Source organism: Scyliorhinus canicula, chromosome 14 (genome assembly GCF_902713615.1).
Source record: "Scyliorhinus canicula chromosome 14, sScyCan1.1, whole genome shotgun sequence".
In the NCBI taxonomy this organism is placed as follows: domain Eukaryota; kingdom Metazoa; phylum Chordata; class Chondrichthyes; order Carcharhiniformes; family Scyliorhinidae; genus Scyliorhinus; species Scyliorhinus canicula.
This window is the reverse complement of record NC_052159.1, coordinates 13,206,466-13,227,073: the sequence shown is the minus strand read 5'-3', so window position 1 is coordinate 13,227,073 and position 20,608 is coordinate 13,206,466.

Genomic DNA, 20,608 nt, shown 5'->3' with positions numbered 1-20,608 from the left:
CTCTGAGGGGAACCTTCATATTGTGGTGTCCCCAGACATCTGCTGCCCTGTCTTCCTAGATGGTAGTGGTTGTGGTTTTGGAAGGTGCTGCCTAAGGAGCCCTGGCGAGTTGCTGCAGTGCATTTTGTAGACATTACAGATGGCTTCCACTGTTCATCTGTGGTGGAGGGATTGAATGTTTGAGGAAAGGGTAGCAATCCTGGATGGTGTCGAACGTCTTGAGTGTTGTTGGAGCTGCACTGATCCAGGCCAGGGGAGAGTATTCCATTACACTCCTGGCTTGTGCCTTGTAGATGGTGGACAGGCTTTGCGGGGTCAGGAGTTGAGTTACTCGCTGTAAGCTTCCTAGCCTTGACCTGTTCTGGTAGTTACAGTATTAACATGGCTGGTCCAATTCAGTTTCTGATCAATGGTAACCCCAAGGAAGTTGATTGTGGGGGATTCAGTGATGGTAATGCCATTGAATGTCAATGGATGATGGTTAGATTTTTCATTCTTTCTTCGTTCACGGGATGTGGGTGTCACTGGCTGGGCCAGCATCCCTTGCCCATTCCTGAAGGCATTAACAAATCAACCACAATGCTGTGGATCTGGAGTCACATGTCAGCCAGACCAGGTAAGCACGACAGATTTCCTTCCCCAAAGGACATTATTTAACCAGATAGGTTTTTACTACAATCGACAATGTTTTTGTGATCGCCTTTAGACTTTTAATTCCGGATTTTTATTGAATTCAAATTTCATCATCTGCCCTGGCGGGATTTGAACCCAGGTTCCCAGAGCATGATTCCGGTTCTAATACTGGATTACTAATACCACTATGCTCCAGCTATTTTAGCTGGAAAGCTTAAATTCAAATAAAAAGTGCTGGAAGTACTCAAGAGGGCCTGGCATTATCTGTGGAGAGAGAAACAGTTCAGGTTTCAGATCGTACATCCTGCCAGGCCGGCTCAGTAGTTGCCATTGTGGAGCTGCAGGTTCCTCGTTTACGCTGAGATATTCAATCTCAGTCAAGATGAAAAAAATTGGGGCAGCACGGTGGCACAGTGGGTTAGCCCTGTTGCCTCACGGCGCCGAGGTCCCAGGTTCGATCCTGGCTCTGGGTCACTGTCCGTTTGCACATTTTGCGTTGGTTTCGCCCCCACAACCCAAAGATATGCAGGGTAGATGGATTGGCCATGCTAAACTGCCCCTTAATTGGAAAAAATGAATTGGGTACACTAAATTTTTTTAAAAAGAAAAAAAGATGAATAAAATTGGCCTTTGTGGTCTTTCGCAAAGGAAGACTTCAGCATTCAAAATTTAACTCTGGTATCTGTTAGAGCGTGTGGGTGTCAGGCGTGGCGGCGCTGTGATTGGCTGTATTTGTACCAGCGGTAAAACATTCTGCCAGTACTTAGGTCCGGCATTGTTCACAGAGCGCTCTTTGACACATGGAAGTGGACCCAAGCAAGAATGATAGTGCGTAACTTTGACTTTGGCCGATAACGGAACAGCTGGCCATTACGTCTCCAACAATTTTCAATTCCATTGAAAAACCAGCCTTCGAAAACAGAGAGAGAAACTGAAACGCTTTACTTTACAGTGAACCGGTTTCAATCGCTCCATTATTGCCAATCGTCTATCAGCTGGCTTGGCCCTCAGCTCTGGAGATCTGTCCCTAAACCTCTCTGCCTCCCTACATCTCACTGTCCCTTTAAGATACACCTTAAACTTTACCTCACTGACCAAGCATTTGGTCATGATATTTCCCTCTAAGCTCAGTGCCAACCTTTTTTTGAACAATGCTTCAGCGCCTCACGATGTTTTACTATGTTTAAAGTTGTGACAGGCCATCCTCGGACTTAGAACACAATCGGTTCCTGGAAACCTTGTCGCAAGTCGAGACGTAAGTCGAAGGTGATTTCCCCAGAAGGGATTGGTTCCATCAGCAGAGAATGGCAGCATTTTTATCAGAAAGTTGCCACGTCATCATCCGTGCAGGTTTCAGACGTTCGTCTCAATACATTCAGACCCCGGCCAGCTTCCCCCTAGCTGACCGAGCAAAAGGCTTCAGACCATAGGTGCGAGAGGTCCAATTGTGGGCAGCACGGTAGCATAGTGTTTAGCAGAGTTGCTTCACAGCAACCCGCCGAAAAACCAGGTCCCATGCACCCCTCACTCTACCAAAGTGTTCAACTAATGAAGCACCTTGTTAAAGTACAGCCACTGTTGAAATATAGGAGGCACTGTAGCCTATTTTCACTTGCCACACTCCCATGTAAGGCAATAGTATAACAGTCAGATAATGTATATCATTAGTGATGTCTGTTTAGTCACAGCCAGCACACCGGCGAGGAACCCTTTCAATCTTCAAAATTAGTGTTGCAAACTCTTTTACGTTCATCTGAGAGGGAACACGTCTCACCAGAAAATGGCATCTGCGACAATCCAGCACTCCTTCAGTTGTGATACTGGAGTGACATCCAGATCATGTGCTCAAATCTCTGGAGGGGGACTTGAACTCACAACCTCCTAACTCGGAGGCATTATAGGGAATAGCAGCAGGTGTCATTTTTGGCACTGCATGCCTGACAATCTTTGGGGGCCAACGATCCGACAGGTGGGAAAGAGAATGATATATTGCTGATGGATTTTCCAATCGGAGAGCTCTCCCCATAGAATTGGAAAGTAGGGCACCATGTATTCCCAAGAATCTGTGTGCTACCGTCTGCACAGGTTCAGCAGACAAGCTCTCCAGCCGACTGTATGTCTTTTTGTTTGTGATTGATAACCAAATGACACGCCGAGGTAAGCGTGTCAAGATTGAGTTAAGGGGCTGGATTCTCCGATTCTGGGACTATGTTCCCATGCTGGCATGGGAACGGTGGCGTTTCACGCTCGGAAAACTGGCGCAAAACGGCCACCGATGCCCCGATTTGCTGGAGGCCAGCAGGACGGCAGCGTAAAGAGCGCCCAGACCACCAATAATGTCCCCCCCTCCCCACGGATCAGCCCTCCCTGACTGTAGCGCCGCTTGGACTGTGTCCACAGCCGCCACGCTGAGTTCCCGACGGATGAGTCCATGAGAGACCCATGCCGTCAGGAACTCGGCTGGTCGGGGGTGAGGATCGGGGGGGGGGGGTCGGGCCTCAGGCAATGTCCTGAGGCCGTCGATATGTTGAGTATTTGACACTAAGGGCCAATCCACCTAACCTGCACATCTTTGGACTGTGGGAGGAAACCAGAGCACCCGGAGGAAACCCACGCAGACGACACGGGGAGAATATGCGGACTCCGCACAGGCAGTGACCCAAGCCGGGAATCGAACCCGGGGCCCTAGTGGCGCTGTGAGACAACAGTGCTAACCACTGTGATACTGTGCCACCACAGACAAGGTCTGTTGCGAAGAAGAGTCCTGTTCAGCTCGAAACGTGAACTCAGTTTCTCTTTCCACAGAGGCCGAGCATCCTCATCACTTACTGTTTCGGTAAAGGTAAAGTCAGGTAGTCCCAGATTAGGGCAGCACGGTAGCATAGTGATTAGCAAAATTGCTTCACAGCTCCAGGGTCCCAGGTTCGATTCCCGGCTGGGTCACTGACTGTGCAGAGTCTGCACATCCTCCCCGTGTGTGCGTGGGTTTCCTCCGGGTGCTCCGGTTTCCTCCCACAGTCCAAAGATGTGCAGGTTCGGTGGATTGGCCATGATAAATTGCCCTTAGTGTCCAAAATTGCCCTTAGTGTTGGGTGGGGTTACTGGATTATGGGGATAGGGTGGAGGTGTTGACCTTGGGTAGGGTGCTCTTTCCAAGAGCTGGTGCAGACTCGATGCAGACTCCTTCTGCACTGTGAACTATCGGCTGTTTTCCCATTTGAGGCAAAGGTGGTAACTGTGGTTTTTAAAAAAGAGTTGACTCATGCCTCCAAACGACAACTTTGTATGTTTTGGAGAATCACTGATTAAATCTGGAGACTTGAATCGTGGAACTCCAACTGTGCCCAGTCAACAATAATTGACACCTCTTCTTCAGCTCCACGGAATGCCTTCAAGCTAATCACTGCACTGCCTGATGATCAAAACCTACACCTTGTTTTGTTCGTTTTCAATCACTCGAAGTTGCGGTAATAATTTCAAGCTTCTGCCTTTTGTAAGTGACTAAAACTATCCGACTACACTGAGGCTCACCTGCAGAGGTTAGCCACGCAAGTAACAATATTCGGTAGTTCTGAAACCCGGTTAGTGAAGATGCTGAGAGGGACATAGAGAAACAGGAGAGAGGCCACTCTGTCCCTGATCAAACCATGCTCAGTCACTCAATTAGATTGTGCCTGATCTGCAACCTAACTCCACCTGCACACTTTGTTCGATGACTCTCACTACCTGTACCGAACAACCATCTATCAATTTCAGCTTTGAAATTTTGATTGGCCGCACCCCATGCCATTTTGCGAAGAGATAGTTTCAGACTTCCAGCATCCTTTGTGTGAAGATTTTCTTGCTGGCTGCAGTGATCTCTGTATGTGCATGTACACAAGGGGTTAATGTGTAATTGGCAGCACCACATGATCACTAGAGGGCCGGACCAACAGGGGTATAAAAAACAACCACATTGTGTCTCCCTCAGTTTCTCTCTCTCTCGGGTGCACTGTGGCCAGGACAGGAGTATCAGAATAGTTCAGATGGCTACTGGAGTTACGTATAGTTATTGTAGTCAAATCTTGTTGACCTTATCACTAGTATCAAAGTTAAAGTAAAGAACTCACACAATTATTGTTATAGTTACTCAATAAAACTTAGTTACTACTGGACGAGTTCGAGTCTTCTTCATCGAGATTCAGAAGACCTCATCATTAACCAAGGATTGAGTAGCACGAGTTACCTACCACACAGGTAACAAAACACTGGCCTCACCCTTGAACAGCACAGCTCAAATTTTGAAGCTTATCAACCTTGCGCTGCACTTCCCCACCAAGGGAATAAAGAGGCAGGTACTTTCATCCCGCGATCGCTGCCAGAGAGAAGGGCGATGCGAGCGGAAAATCCGGAGAGACTCAGGAAACACGATTCTCCCCGAAGAGACCACGTTTCTCAGTTTTCCTCGCACCCCCCCTCCTCCCCACTCCGTCTCCCCCCACCTTGTCAGTTATGTCACGAGATTCACACCCACAAAGGGCGGGAACCTCATTGCGATAGGTTTCAGTGAATTTAAATATTATTATTACCCTCCCCCTCACTAAATATTCATACCTCGCCAATGTGGTGGCACAACAGGTTTGGTCAAAGGAGAATCAATCCAGGAGATCCCACCCCCCCACCCCGGGGACACAAAGGTAAGTATAGCCACTGGTGGGGGAGGGAGGGGGGAGGGACAACCTCTGCCGGGGGCAGTGTCAGGGGAGGGCCTGAGTGGAAGTCCCATGGGTAGGGGGGTTCACTTATCTCTCCACTTTGAAGTTACCTCTTCTATACCCCATTTGTTTCCTCTCGTCACATGTATAAATACTTGCTTTTCTCACTGATATGCTAATTCGCACCTCAAAATCTCTTCAGACAGTTCCCCTTATCATTTCCTTGTTTGGTCTTATCCCAATTTTTTAATCTTGATTTTGCCCAATACTTAGCGATGAGAACCTTTTTCAATTGCTCCAAGGCTTGTGCATTGACTTCGATTTACACTTCCAGGGTTATTTTACTGCTTATCACCGTTGTTTTGGTCTTCACCTTCAACCGTCATCCGGAATTGAACCTTATCGTTATTAGAAGCCAGTCAGGATTCAATACAAGATTAAGGGAGTTATTATAAGGTTCCAGGCCTAAGTCATCCGCCTTTATATATTAGTGCAAATGGCTCCCTATTAATTTTGATATTTCCCTCATGCTGTTGAAAATAGGACTCTGAGGAAAATGAAGCAGAGAAAGGCACATTTGGGATTATCGCAAGCAAACCAAGAAAAATGGAAAATTCCTATTGTTTGCTACACCTTTGACTACACCCCCCCCCCCTCCCCCCCAGTTAATGGTTAAAGCTTGAATTCCCTACAGTGCAGAAGGAGGCCATTCGGCCCATCAAGACTGCACCAACCCACTGAAAGACTACCCTCCCTAGGCCCACTCCCCCCCTATCCTCATAAACCCTTTGTCCTTTGGGCAATTAGGGGCAATTTAGCATGGCCAATCCACCTAATCTGGACTGTGGGAGGAAGCAGGAGAAATCCGAGGCAGACACATGGAGAATGTACAAACTCCACACAGACAGTGACCCAAGGTCGGAATCGAACCCGAGTCCCTGGCGCTGTGAGGCAGCAGTGCTAACCGCTGTGCCACCGTGCCACCCCAAACATGACTTCTAAACTTGCCCTGCCCCCTCCACCAAAAGTTCCCGCTGTTGATCCTCTGACTTGTCCACTGACACGCTGGCTTTCCATGGCCAATTGGAAAGGGGATTCAGCTCTTTGTTATCCGATTGAATGCTTTATGACTGTCAATCCAATTGCATTCGCCACCATCTCCAATATGTTTCGAACTAAGAAACAAAATTGTTCAAACAAATATCTGTTTTTTTTAATTGTCCTGCAACTTTTCTCCTCGGTTGCGCCTGGCAATGTTCTGGAGATTAACCTCCCATTCCTGAAGACTTCAGGGCAATGTTGGTGGGTCGATATCCCTAACTGCAGAGAGGTGATTACAGCGACTGTACAGTTAGGCTTAACACCTCTGGGTCAAAGGAAATGGTTCCTGATCACAAACTAGTGAATTGCAAAAGGAAAGGTACATGCATCGATGTGCGGGGTGGACCAGGACAGAGATCCAATGGCTCCCACTTCCACCCATGGCAGGATGATCTGTCAGCACTGTCAGTCAAGGTTCGTACTGTTTAGGAACAGCAACTTAGATGGGATATCAAGCGGACGTATCCTGATTCATGGATCCAGCCCACCTATCGGACAGGAAGGAAGAAAATTGGGAAGCACTGTAATGGAAAAGACACAAAATAATCTCAAGGCAACAATTGCCGTAAAATTAGAAATGTTTGTATAAATGTTTTCTAATTGCCAAACTTGTTTTTTCTTGTAAACAATCAGTTAAGCTAATAGACCTCCATTTAATCTAATTGAATGTCGACTTAAAACTCTGCCTGCTATGTTGGTCTCAGTTCCCAAATAACGTAATTATTATTTTGACATAAAAACGCATAGTTTCCAAGTGTTGCTATTTATTATCCCTGGGTCACAGCAACACTCCAAGTCACTGACTGATTATGGTTAATGCAATTGGAAGCTCTCCAGATCTCAAGAGGGGTTGCTGGCAAAATTTGATGAAACAAGTTTAGAACAATTCCTCCTTTGTTTTGAATGGGCCCCAGTGTCTGGAGCTATTCATCGTGGCTGTTTGTTTAACAACACCAATTAGTAGAAGGAGGCACCAAATCGTCTTGGAGACCATCTCAGAGGATGGGCGATGTGGGTAATATATTCGCATTCTTTCAGATTGGCGCACAATGATGAAATGGATGAACATGTGAACATGCAAATTATGAGCAGGAGGAGGCCATTTGGCCCTTCAAGCCTGCTCGGCCATCCAATTAGATCATAGCTGATCTGATCCCATCCCTACATTGCAGAAGGAGGCCATTTGGCCCATCGAGTCTGCAGCGACCCTCTGAAAGAGCACCCTACCCAGGCCCATTACCCCACCGTATCCCCGTAACCCAACCTAATCTGCACACCTTTGGACACTAAGTGGCAGTATCGCCTGGCCAATCCACCCAACCTGCACATCTTTGAACTGTGGAAGGAAACTGGAGCACCCGGCGGAAACCCACCGAGACGCAGGGAGAATGTGCAAACTCCACACGGACAGTGACCCAAGGCAGGAATTGAACCTGGGTCCCTGGCGCTGTGGGGAAGCAGTGCTAACCACTGTGCCACTGAGCCAGCAATTGTGGCCTCAACTCCACTTATTTCCTTTGACTCCCTTGTCAATCAAAGAATTGCCTTAGAATGCTCAATGACCCAGCCTGTGTCACTCCCTGGCAAAGAGAGTTCTAATGACGCACGACTCTCTGGGAGAACAGAGCTTCTCACCTCCGTTTTAAATGGAAAACTCCTCGGGCGTGATTCCCTGGTCACAATGTGCCCTCGGTTGAGAACAACGTGGTGGAGAATTCCGTAAAAGGTCTCCAGCAAGCCTCCCGACAGGCTCCACGCCTCCTGAGATTCTCTTAACTCCCGAGAGGCGTCAGAGTCAGAACCCCGCCCCAACTGGGCGTGGCTGAATGATGCTCACGGAAGTAGGCCATAAACTCACTTACAACCTACCTTCAAGGGATCCACTGGCCTCCCTCGATCCTTTGCCCTCTCTGTCATAATATCCACTCATGTATGTCATGAGATGCAGACAGACAGTGACTGACACACAGGATAACCAATGAACACACACGACACAGAACAACCAATCACCAGACAGGACACCACCACTATAAAGCCCACAGGGCATTAAGGCTCTCTCTCTCTCACAGGACACGGCTAAGGAGATAGTCACAGTGCACAAGCCAGTGAACATCATCACCATGTGGTAGAGAGCTAGTCTGGTCAAGCCAGTAGGAGGTTATCAGTTCGGGTAATAGAGTGTCAACCCACAGCAGATTATGTACAGCAATCAGCAGGTTCAATAAAACAGTGTTGGACCATCTCCTGCGTCGGAAGCCTGTTGCAGTCGATGTTAGAGGAACACAGATAACACATCATGGTACCAGGGAGCTATTAACTCTAACGAACCTACCTCGAGCGAATCTGCAACGACCAGCACGCAGCCATCCAGCGCCATGGAAAAGATCCAACCTCCTCCGCAACTCCGGATCTCCGGCAACCTCGACGCCAACTGGAAAGTCTTCAAACAGAAGTTCTGCCTATGTATCGAGGCCTCCAACCTCGAGGCAGCATCGGAAGCCCGAAAGATCGCGCTGTTCCTGTCGACTGCGGGGGACCACGCCATCCAAATCTATAAATCGCTCACGTTTGCCGATGGCGAAGACAAGACGAAGTTCAAGACGGTTCTGCTGAAATTCGACAAACACTGCGACATTGAGGTAAATGAGAGCTTTGAACGGTACATCTTCCAACAGAGGCTTCAGGGTAAGGATGAACCTTTTCAGTTCTTCTTGACCCATCTCCGCCTCCTAGCGCAGTCATGTAATTATGACCCGATGGCTGATTCCGTGATCCGAGATCAGATAGTTTTCGGGGTCCAGACCGAGACCCTGGGGAACAGCTCCTCAAAATCAAACAATTGACCCTCTCCGTCGCCATTGAAACGTGCGTTGTCCATCAGCATGCCAGGAATCGTTACTCCTGCATCAGGGCGGCAGAAAATGCAAAAGTAGCCTCCCACGTGGCAGAAAGAGTGCAGGCCATCGCAAAAATGCAAGGCCTGAGCATCGAGGAGGCTAGCCGTTTCGCACGCTTTTCCTGGGCCCCTTCGCATGCACGCCACGACCGGGTGGATGGCGAGGCCAAAGACCCCGATGCGCATGTGCGAAAGTCGGCCAACCGCACTGCGCAAGCGCGATGGGGCACGGAACGCGCTGACGTCAGCGTCATGACATGTCCAAATTGTGGCTCCGCCCATTTAAAGCGACAATGTCCAGCTAAAGGAAGGCGATGTCTACAGTGTGGAAAGCCTGGGCATTACGCGGCCTTAAGCAGGTCCGCTCCACCGACCAACAGCCAGCGATCCCAGCTGCAGTGCAGACGTGTCCGCTGCGTACAACAAGGCATGCAGGATTTGGATCCCGACAGCCCAACGGACCCCGATTCTGACTGCCTCGAGTATCCACACCTGGTGGGCACAATCACCGTGCACGAGCTGGCTTCCACCATGCCTGCAAACCGCCTTTCAGTCCTCAGTGTGGATCCTGACAACGAGTGGTGTGCTGTCATCACGGTTAACAAGTCTCGCATCTGATTTAAATTGGACACTGGCGCATCTGCATACCTCATATCACAGTCGGACCTTGACAGCATCCGAGACCAACCTAGCATTCTTCCACCAGCCTGCCAGCTCCTTGACTACAATGGCAATGCCATAGCTGCCAGTGGATCGTGTCAGTTAGGTGTATCTCACAGGCAATCAAAGCGACGTTACGATTCAAGATCGTCCGGCCTGACAAGGCATCCCTGCTCGGTGCTCGCGCATGCAAACTCCTAAATCTGGTCCAGCGCGTCCATGGCTGCCTCGACACCAGTGACTGCCTCGCCCAATGTAAATCCCCAGGCTGAGATAGACAACGTTCTCACGCAATACCACAATGTGTTTGATGGAATGGGCACGCTCCCATATTGTTACAAGATATTGCTCAAACCAAATGCCATCCCGGTCATCCATGCACCACGCCAGGTGCCGGCTCCTCTCAAGGATCGTCTGAAATCGCAGCTACGAGAGCTCCAAGACCAGGGTATCATCTCAAAGGTCACGGAACCAACAGACTGGGTCAGCTCCATGGTCTGCGTCAAGAAGCCCTCTGCTGAACTCCGCATTTGCATTGATCCCAAAGACCTGAATCGCAACATCATACCCAATCCCAAAGCGTGAAGAGTTAATCTGTGAGATGGCTCATGCCAAATTCTTTAACAAGCTGGACGCCTCCCGTGGGTTCTGGCAGATACAGCTGGACGTGTCCAGTCAGAAGCTGTGCACGTTTAACACTCCGTTCGGCAGGTATTGCTACAACCGCATGCCTTTTGGTATCATATCAGCTTCCGAAGTATTTCATCGCATAATGGAGCAAATGATGGAGGTCATCGAGGGGGTGCGAGTCTCTGTGGACGACGTGATCATCTGGTTCACGACGCCCGAGGATCACATCGCTCGCCTCAAACAAGTTTTCCAGAGGATTCATGAAAACGTCCTCCAGCTCAACAGGGCCAAATGCTCATTTGGTAGGTCCGCTATCAAGTTTCTGGGTGACCACATTTCACAGCAGGGTGTGCAACCTGACGCTGACAAGGTGCTGGCAATCAATGCCATGAAGACACCAGAGGACAAAAAGGCGGCCCTCCGTTTCCTCGGGATGGTGAATTTTCTCGGGAAATTCATTCCCAATGTGGCATCCCACACCACAACCCTCCGGCATCTCGTAAAAAAGTTGACAATATTCCAGCGGCTTCCCGCACATCAAGCGGAGTGGCTTGAGCTGAAGGTGAAGCTCACCACAGCCCCAGTACTGGCATTCTTTGACCCAACCTAGCATACTAAGATATCCACAGACGCAAGTCAGGACGGCATTGGGGCGGTGCTCCTCCAGCGATACGACTCCTCGTCCTGGGCTCCAGTGGCATACGCCTCCAGGGCCATGACTCCGACCGAACAACGGTATGCTCAGATCGAAAAGGAGTGCTTGGGTCTCCTGACAGGAATAGTCAAGTTTCTTGACTACGTATAGGCCTGCCAAAGTTCACGGTGGAAACAGACCACAGGCCTTTAGTCCACATAATGAAAAAATGAAAATCGCTTATTGTCACGAGTAGGCTTCAATGAAGTTACTGTGAAAAGCCCTTAGTCGCCACATTCCGGTGCCTGTCCAGGGAGGCTGGTACGGGAATCGAACTGTGCTGCTGGCCTGCTTGGTCTGCTTTAAAAGCCAGCGATTTAGCCCAGATTTAATCCAGAAGGATTTAAATGACATGACACCTCGGCTGCAGCAAATTCTTCTTCGTCTCCGCCGATATGACTTCGAACTCGTCTACACAGCGGTTAAGGAGCAGATCGTCGCGGATGCCCTATCCTGATCCGTCACCATGCCGTGTGAACAGGGCGACTTCATTCGCCACATTGAAGCACAGGTGCAGTTGTGTGCCAGCAAACACCCAGCCACTGATGAACGTGTTGACCAAATACGCGAATAAACTGCCAAAGATCCCCTACTGCAGCGCGTGATGAAGCACCTCGCCCATGGCTGGCAAAAGGGGCAGTGCCCCCAGTTCTTCAATGTTAAGGACGAGCTGATGGTTGTTGAGGGAATCCATCTTAAACTAGATAGAATCGTCATTCCCCAAAGCATGCAAAACATGGTGTTCAGACAGATCCATGAGGGTCACCTGGGGGTCGAGAAATGTCGACGCAGGGCTCGGCAGGCATCAGCCAGGACATTGCCAACATGGTCCTCAACTGCATAACATAGAATAGAGTACATAGAACAGTACAGCACAGAACAGGCCCTTCGGCCCTCGATGTTGTGCCGAGCAGTGATCACCCTACTCAAGTCAACGTATCCACCCTATACCAGTAACCCAACAACCCCCCCCATTAACCTTATTTTTTTTTTAGGACACTAAGGGCAATTTAGCATAGCCAATCCACCTAACCCGCACATCTTTGGACTGTGGGAGGAAACCGGAGCACCCGGAGGAAACCCACGCACACACGGGGAGGATGTGCAGACTCCGCACAGACAGTGACCCAGCCAGGAATCGAACCTGGGACCCTGGAGCTGTGAAGCATTTATGCTAACCACCATGCTACCGTGCTGCCCCTAAGTTTCAACCAGCTCAGCCCAAGGAAACACTGCAACAGCACGAGATTGTGACCTCTCCGTGGTCCAAGGTGGGGATAGACCTCTTTTGCGCCAATGGGCATGATTACGTGCTCCTGGTCGACTACTTCTCCAGCTACCCGGAAGTGGTGAAACTGTCGAACCTCACGTCATCAAAGCCTGCAAAGAGACGTTTGCCAGGCATGGGATACCACTCATGGTAATGAGTGACAACGGTCCATGTTTCTACAGCCAGGAATGGTCCGACTTTGCACGATCCTACCACTTTAGTCATATGACATCCAGTCCCCATTCTCTGCAATCAAACGGGAAGGCCGAGAAAGGGGTCCATATTGTCAAGCGGTTGCTGTGCAAGGCTGCAGACTCAGCCTCGGATTTCAACCTGGCACTATTGGCATTCAGGGCAACTCCTCTGTCGACTGGTTTGTCTCCGGCGCAGTTGCTCATGAACCGGACGATTGTTCCAGCCATCCATGTTCCAGACCTTGACCACCTCACGGTGCTGCAGAAGGTGCAGCGATCCAGGGATCAGCAAAACATCACGTCTGATGCTCATGCCACAGATCTGCCTGCGCTGGCTCCAGACGATGTTGTTCGCGTTCAGCTGCCTGAGGGAGGTTGGTCAGCCCCAGCTGTTGTTGTCAGACAGGCTGCTCCCAGGTCTATCGTTGTCCAAATGACCCATGGCTCCATTTTACAGCACAACAGGAGGGCGCTGCGTAAAGTTCCCTGCCCATCACCCGACCGCACTTCTGCGCATGTCATCATGCCTCCTCCGGACGTCTTGCACCATGAGACCACCGATCTGGCAGCGATCCCACCTGTCCACAAGGCCACCGATCTGGCAGCGATCCCACCTGTCCACAAGGCCACCGATCTGGCAGCCATCCCGCCTGGCCACGAGGCCACCGATCTGGCAGCGATCCCACCTGTCCACAGGACCACCGATCTGGCAGCGATCCCACCTGTCCACAAGGCCACCGATCTGGCAGCGATCCCACCTGTCCACAAGGCCACCGAGATGGCAGCCATCCCACCTGTCCACAAGGCCACCGAGATGGCAGCCATCCCGCCTGTCCAGGTGCCGGCGTACCCCCCTCCACCTCTGCGGCGATCGACAAGAATCCGTCGCCCACCACAAAGACTGAATCTATAGACTTAAATCTCTTAAATTTTGTTCAGTTTGCTCTGTATCTGCACGATAGACACCTTCCCATGTACATATGTTCATTCATTCCCCACTTGTACATAGTTATGCATGTATATACAGCCACGTTCCAAAATTTATTTTAAAAAGGGGAAATGTCATAATATCCACTCATGTATATTATGAGATGCAGACAGGCAATGATTGGCACACAGGATAACAAATGAACACACACAACACAGAACAATCAATCACTAGACAGGGCACACACACTATAAAGCCCACAGGGCATTAAGACTCTCCCTCTCACACAGGACACGGCTAAGGAGATAGCCACAGTGCACACGCCAGTGAACACCATCACCATGTGGTAGAGAGCTAGTCTGGTCAAGCCAGTAGGAGGTTATCAGTTCGGTTAATAGAGTGTCAACCCACAGCAGATTATGTACAGCAATCAGCAGGTTCAATAAAACAGTGTTGGACCATCTCCAGTGTCGGAAGCCTGTTTCTCGTTTCACTGCATCCAATTACAGCTGATGTTAGACCAACACAGATAACACATCACTCTCTAGGGAGGCTGTAGCCGGGCACGATCAGTGCTGGTCCGCACAAACATGGACCTGGCAGAACGGCACCCTGGGGGCGGGGGGGGGGGGGGGGGGGGGGTGGTCTCCCAGACCATCGAAGACTCCAGGGTGGTCAGGGTAAATGCAGGGTGGCTCCCTGGCCCACCCCCTGGAATGTCGACACCTTGGCACTACCCAGCTGGCACCTTGGCACTGCCACCCTAGCACTGGCAAGGTGCCTGGATGACACCACCAAGCCAGAAGGAGCACTTCCAGGGTGCCAGTGTCAAGGGTCAGAGTTCAAAGGGGGCCATGCCCATGAAACAAGGGTGGAGTTGGGGTTTGAAGGGTGGGGGAGTGCAGGGCAGATAAGTAGGGGCCTCCGGGAAGTTAGAAGGTGATGGATGGGGGTCCTAGAATGGAAGGGGTTGTGTAAGTGGGTTTGGGGGAGGGCTGAATAGGGGGGGACCCCAGGGACCCCATAGAGGGGTGTCCTCAATTAGGGTGTGTGAAGGTAGTGTCCATGTGTGTGGGGGGTGACATTGCCCATGGGTGGGGGGGGGGGGGGGGGTGTGTAGTGGATCCTCAAGCTCACTTAGAAATTGGGGCAACCTTTCAAAAGGAAGGCCTGATCTCTGAGGTCAGCTCCCCAGTGCTAAAAATAATCTAAGGGTTCGATGTTCCCAAAGGGAACAAAGTCCCTTGGCAAGTGTGCTTCGCAGCGTATTTCCCGGCACTCGCAGTGCCAAGAAACACATAGCTACTCAACGCTACTCGTGTTGAAGAAGGGGTTTGAATGGGGAAAGCACGGCCGAGGACACACATAATAGTAACGAGACACTATAATGGGCAGTTAAGCCAAATGGAGCTCCCCATTGTAACGGCATCCCGATCTCCAAGGCCCACAAAAAAACCATCGACCTCTCCCCAGCCCGAACGCAACATGGGAGGTTCCCCCAACCCTCATACACCCACAGTGGTCAACCCTGGCCCAATCACGCAGGTGCAAAAAAAATGCCAGCTTGGCTCGACCCTTCCAGCTGGCAGTGCAAGGCTGGCACCCAGGTAACACTGCCAAAATGCCAGGCTGGCATAGCCATGGTACCCCGACGAGTGCCGTTCCATCTGGTCCCCGTTTGTGGGGGCCAGTGCTTAACAGCACTCGCCTGAGGTCTCCAAGATGAATGGATTGAATCCCAAAGCCACGGGTACCTTGCAAATCTGCACATTAGAGTGAGGCTTACTGCCTCGCTCGAATATGCAGATTTACCAAAAGGTCATCCCGCGCATTGTGGGCGGGCTGCCGATGGGAAACTCCCAGAAAATCCCGCCACAACTTAACTTAGAAATTTTGGGGGAGAATTGCGCCCCTTATTTTTAAACTGTGCCCCTTTGTTCTACTGCCTCCATCAAGGGAAATCAACTTTTCAGCGTCTGCCCTGTGAAATCTCCTCAGGATCTTACATGTTTCAATAAGATTCCCTCTCATTCTTCTAAACTTCAGTGAATGCAGGCATAACATGTCCAACATTTCCTCATAACCCTTTCATTCCAGGAATCAGCTGAGTGAAGCTTCTCTGAACTATTTTGAATGTAATTAAGTTCTTTCTTAAATCAGGAGACCAGAACTGTACACAGTGAAAAAATGAAAAATGAAATGAAAATCACTTATTGTCACGAGTAGGCTTCAATGAAGTTACTGTGAAAAGCCCCTAGTCGCCACATTCCGGCGCCTGTCCGGGGAGGCTGGTACGGGAATCGAACCGTGCTGCTGGCCTGCTTGGTCTGCTTTAAAAGCCAGCGATTTAGCCTTGTGAGCCAGTGCTCCAGGACGCTACAATGCCTGTCCAATTGTAACATAGCAGTCCTCTTTATGTATTCCAATCCCATTGCAACAAATGACAACATTCGATTTGCCTCAATAATCACTTGTTGTACCTTGTGAACGTAGATGTTTTTAAAAAATATTTTTGGAATATAGTGATATTCTGTAAAGAAGCTGTGTGTGTCTGCACATGCATCTGTCCATGATTAATTAAGCCGATGGTAGGTTAATAGAGACAGCTTGTCTGGGAGGGTTGAGAGGTAAAAGGGGGAAGGGTGCAAGTGAAGGAGACACAGCCCGAGTGAGACACATCCAGAGTGGGAATTAGGAACTTGGTAATTTGGTGCAGTGAGGTAATTAGGTACAGAGTGGGAGAAGGTGCTTTTTCCCTACTGTATAAAAGCAAATTACTGCGGATGCTGGAATCTGAAACAAAAGGGAAAATGCTGGAAAATCTCAGCAAATCTGGCAGCATCTGTAGGGAGAGAAAAGAGCTAACGTTTCGAGTCCAATGACTCTTTGTCAAAGCTTTTACAAAGAGTCATCGGACTCGAAACGTTAGCTCTTTTCTCTCCCTACAGATGCTGCCAGGTTTGCTGAGATTTTCCAGCATTTTCCCTTTCGCTTTTTCCCTACTTTTTTGTTCTCTCTCTTTTTCTGGCCTGTAACTTTTAATCTGCAGTGAGAAAACCAGACAGCATCTGAGAACCTGGGAAGGTAAGTGATTTTTATTTATTTTTATTACCTTTTCAAATTGTGTGGGGGGGGGAAAACTGAAATGACATCACAGTAAAGCTGTGACCTGATTGGCTGGTTGGGAATCTACACTAAATTTAAAAATTAAGCATTGTTAAACTAATTAAACATAATTACTTAATTATAATTTAGACGGGTATCTAAGCCAGAGATCGGAGAGTCTTGTATTTAGCTTTCACATTTATACTGGAAATCTAGTGCTAGAAAACATATAGTTAACAGTAACTTTAAAAAAAAATTTTTTTAAATTTAATTTACTAATTAATTGACGCAATGTCAATTAGAGGGGTGCAGTGCTCTGACTGTGAGATGTGGCAGGTCCGGGAGGCTTCCAGCATCCCGGATGGCTTCATCTGCAGAAAGTGCACCAAACTAGAGCTCCTCACAGACCGCACGGTTCGGTTGGAGCAGCAGTTGGATGCACTTAGGAGCATGCAGGTGGCGGAAAGCGTCATTGATAGCAGTTATATAAATGTGGTCACACCCAAAGTACAGGCAGAGAAATGGGTGACCACCAGAAAGGGCAGGCAGTCAGTGCAGGAATACCCTGTGGTTGTCCCCCTCTCGAACAGCTGTACTACGGGAGGATACCTCAGAGGGCAGCGAGGCTCTATGGGTAGAGATCAGGAATAAGAAGGATGCAGTCGCAATGTTGGGGGTTTACTACTGGCCTCCAACAGCCAGCGGGAGATAGAGGAGCAGAAAGGTGGACAGTTTTTGGAAACGAGTAAAAACAACAGGGTTGTTGTGATGGGAGACTTCAACTTCCCCAATATTGACTGGAACTCACTTCATGCTAGGGGCCTGGACGGGCAGAGTTTGTAAGGAGCATCCAGGAGGGCGTCTTAAAACAATATGTAGATAGTCCAACTAGGGAAGGGGCTGTACTGGACCTGATATTGGGGAATGAGCCCGGCCAGGTGGTAGAAGTTTCAGTAGGGGAGCATTTTGGGAACAATGACCACAATTCAGTAAGTTTTAAAGTGCTGGTGGACAAGAATAAAAGTGGTCCTCGGGTGAATGTGCTAAATTGGGGGAAGGCTAATTATAACAATCTTAGGCGGGAACTGAAGAACCTAGATTGCGGGCGGATGTTTGAGGGTAAATCAACATCTGACATGTGGGAGGCTTTCAAATGTCAGTTGAAAGGAATTCAGGACCAGCATGTTCCTGTGTGGAAGAAGGAGAAATACGTCAAATTTCGGGAACCTTGGATAACGAGAGTTATTGTAGGCCTCGTCAAAAAGAAAAAAAGAGGCATATGTCAGGGCTCGAAGGCTGGGAACAGACCAAGCCTGTGTGGAATATAAGGAAAGTAGGAAAGAACTTAAGCAAGGAGTCAGGAGGGCTAGAAGGGGTCACAAAAAGTCATTGGCAAATAGGGTTAAGGAAAATCCCAAGGCTTTTTACACATACATAAAAAGCAAGAGGGTAGCCAGGGAAAGGGTTGGCCCACTGAAGGATAGGCAAGCGAATCTATGCGTGGAGCCAGAGGAAATGTGCGAGGTACTAAATGAATACTTTGCATCAGTATTCACCAAAGAGAAGGAATTGGTGGATGTTGAGTATGGAGAAGGGTGTGTAGATAGCCTGGTTCACATTGAGATCCAAAAAGACGATGTATTGGGCGTCTTGAAAAATATTAAGGTATATAAATCCCCAGGGCCAGATGGGATCTACCCCAGAATACTGAAGGAGGCTAGAGAGGAAATTGCTGAGGCCTTGACAGAAATCTTTGGATCCTCACTGTCTTCAGCTGATGTCCCGGAGGACTGGAGAATAGTCAATGCTGTTCCTTTGTTTAAGAAGGGTAGCAAGGATAATCCAGGGAACTACAGGCCGGTGAGCCTTACATTCGTGGTCGGAAAATTACTGGAGAGAATTCTTCGAGACAGGATCTACTCCCATTTGGAAGCAAATGGACGTATTAGTGAGAGGCAGCATGCTTTTGTAAAGGGGAGGTCGTGTCTCACTAACTTGGTAGAGTTTATCGAAGAGGTCACAAAGATGATTGATGCAGGTAGGGCAGTGGATGTTGTCTATATGGATTTAAGTAAGGCCTTTAACAATGTCCCTCATGATAGACTGGTACAAAAGGTGAAGTCACACGGGATCAGGAGTGAGCTGGCAATGTGGCTACAGAACTAGCTAGGTCAGAGAAGGCAGAGAGTAGCAATGGAAGGGTGCTTTTTGAATTGGAGGGCTGTAAGTAGTGGTGTTCAACAGGAATCAGTGCTGGGACCGTTGCTGTTCGTAGTATATATAAATCATTTGGAGGAAAATGTAACTGGTCTGATTAGTAAGTTTGCAGGCGACACAAAGGTTGGTGGAATTGCGGATAGTGATGAGGACTGTCAGAGGATACAGCAGGATTTAGATCGTTTGGAGACTTGGGCGGAGAGATGGCAGATGGAGTTTAATCTGGACAAATGTGAGGTAATGCATTTTGGAAGTTCTAATGCAAGTAGGGAATATACAGTGAATGGTAGAACCCTCAAGAGTATTGAAAGTCAGAGAGATCTAGGTGTACAGGTCCACAGGTCACTGAAAGGGGCAACACAGGTGGAGAAGGTAGTAAAGAAGGCATATGGCATGCTTGCCTTCGTTGGCCGGGGCATTGAGTATAAGAATTGGGAAGTCATGTTGCAGCTGTATAGAACCTTAGTTAGGCCACACTTGGAGTATAGTGTTCAATTCTGGTCGCCACACTACCAGAAGGATGTGGAGGCTTTAGAGAGGGTGCAGAAGAGATTTACCAGGATGTTGCCTGGTTTGGAGGGCATTAGCTATGAGGAGGGATTGAATAAACTCGGTTTGTTCTCACTGGAACAACGGAGGTTGAGGGGCGACCTGATAGAGGTCTACAAAATTATGAGGGGCATAGACAGAGTGGATAGTCAGAGGCTTTTCCCCAGGGTAGAGGGGTCAATTACTCGGGGGCATAGGTTTAAGGTGCGAGGGGCAATGTTTAGAGGAGATGTACGAGACAAGTTTTTTACACAGAGGGTAGTGGGTGCCTGGAACTCGCTGCCGGAGGAGATGGTGGAAGCAGGGACGAAAGTGACATTTAAGGGGTATCTTGACAAATACATGAATAGGATGGGAATAGAGGGATGTGGACCCAGGAAGTGTAGAAGATTTTAGTTTAGACGGGCAGCATGGTCGGCACGGGCTTGGAGGGCTGAAGGTGATGTCCTGTGCTGTACTTTTCTTTGTTCTTTGTTCTTTGGTGTAGGTGCATGCATTTCTAAGGCTGTGGTGAAGTGCATTTACAAGTAAATGTGTTGTGATTTTCCAAGTTTTCTTAGGAGATAGACAGGGACTTGACTTTTCAGTTGTTCAATTTCACGCGAGGAATTTAAGGGACTTGGATAATTTAGAAAGGTTGTGTAGGTAAAGTTGCAAGTTTCAAGGGAGCTTAAATGTTCTGCTTGCAAGAGAATACAGATCAGTCAATTGATCCGGTACATTTTGTGCAATGGAAATGCTAGTGGCTACAAGGAGATAAGGCAAAAGATTCCACACTGCAGAAACTATGGAAAGCTATCATCGAAGGATGGCCTGATTCAGCTCAACTTTTAAAACAGGACATGAAACCATTTTGGCTTTAGCAGGTCAAGCTGGGCATTCCCGAGAAGTATTTTTAAAGGTCGTCAGGTCATGAACCAGAATCATTGTGACCGCAGGCGGGAATCCCCGGTCGCCGATGCCGAAATCGCGTTCAGCGATCGGCTGGAGAATCCCTGTTTGCCCCGAAATTGGGGACAGCGCCACTTATGCGATGC